This window comes from Pavona decussata, unplaced genomic scaffold, assembly GCF_977016875.1.
Source record: "Pavona decussata unplaced genomic scaffold, jaPavDecu1.1 SCAFFOLD_48, whole genome shotgun sequence".
NCBI lineage: Eukaryota > Metazoa > Cnidaria > Anthozoa > Scleractinia > Agariciidae > Pavona > Pavona decussata.
In genome coordinates, this window is record NW_028145470.1 from 6,104,138 (window position 1) to 6,104,404 (window position 267).

The following is a 267-nucleotide window of genomic DNA, read 5'->3' on the forward strand; positions in this document are numbered from 1 at the left end:
ATTAGAGCCAGCTTGTATGGCATAGTAAATAGTACCACAGGAAAAATATTGCTCAGTAGTTCACACTTAAGATTTTTATCCGCAGATACAAAGTAAAAACCACCTTTTACAGCATAACAAACAGCACCACAGGAAAGTCCTGCTCGGTAGTTTCATTCAAACGTTCACACTTTAGGATTTCATTCATGGACTCAAAAGTTAGAGTCACTTTGTACAGTATAATAAATAGCACCACATGACTCTATATATCTGACTTGATCACTAAAT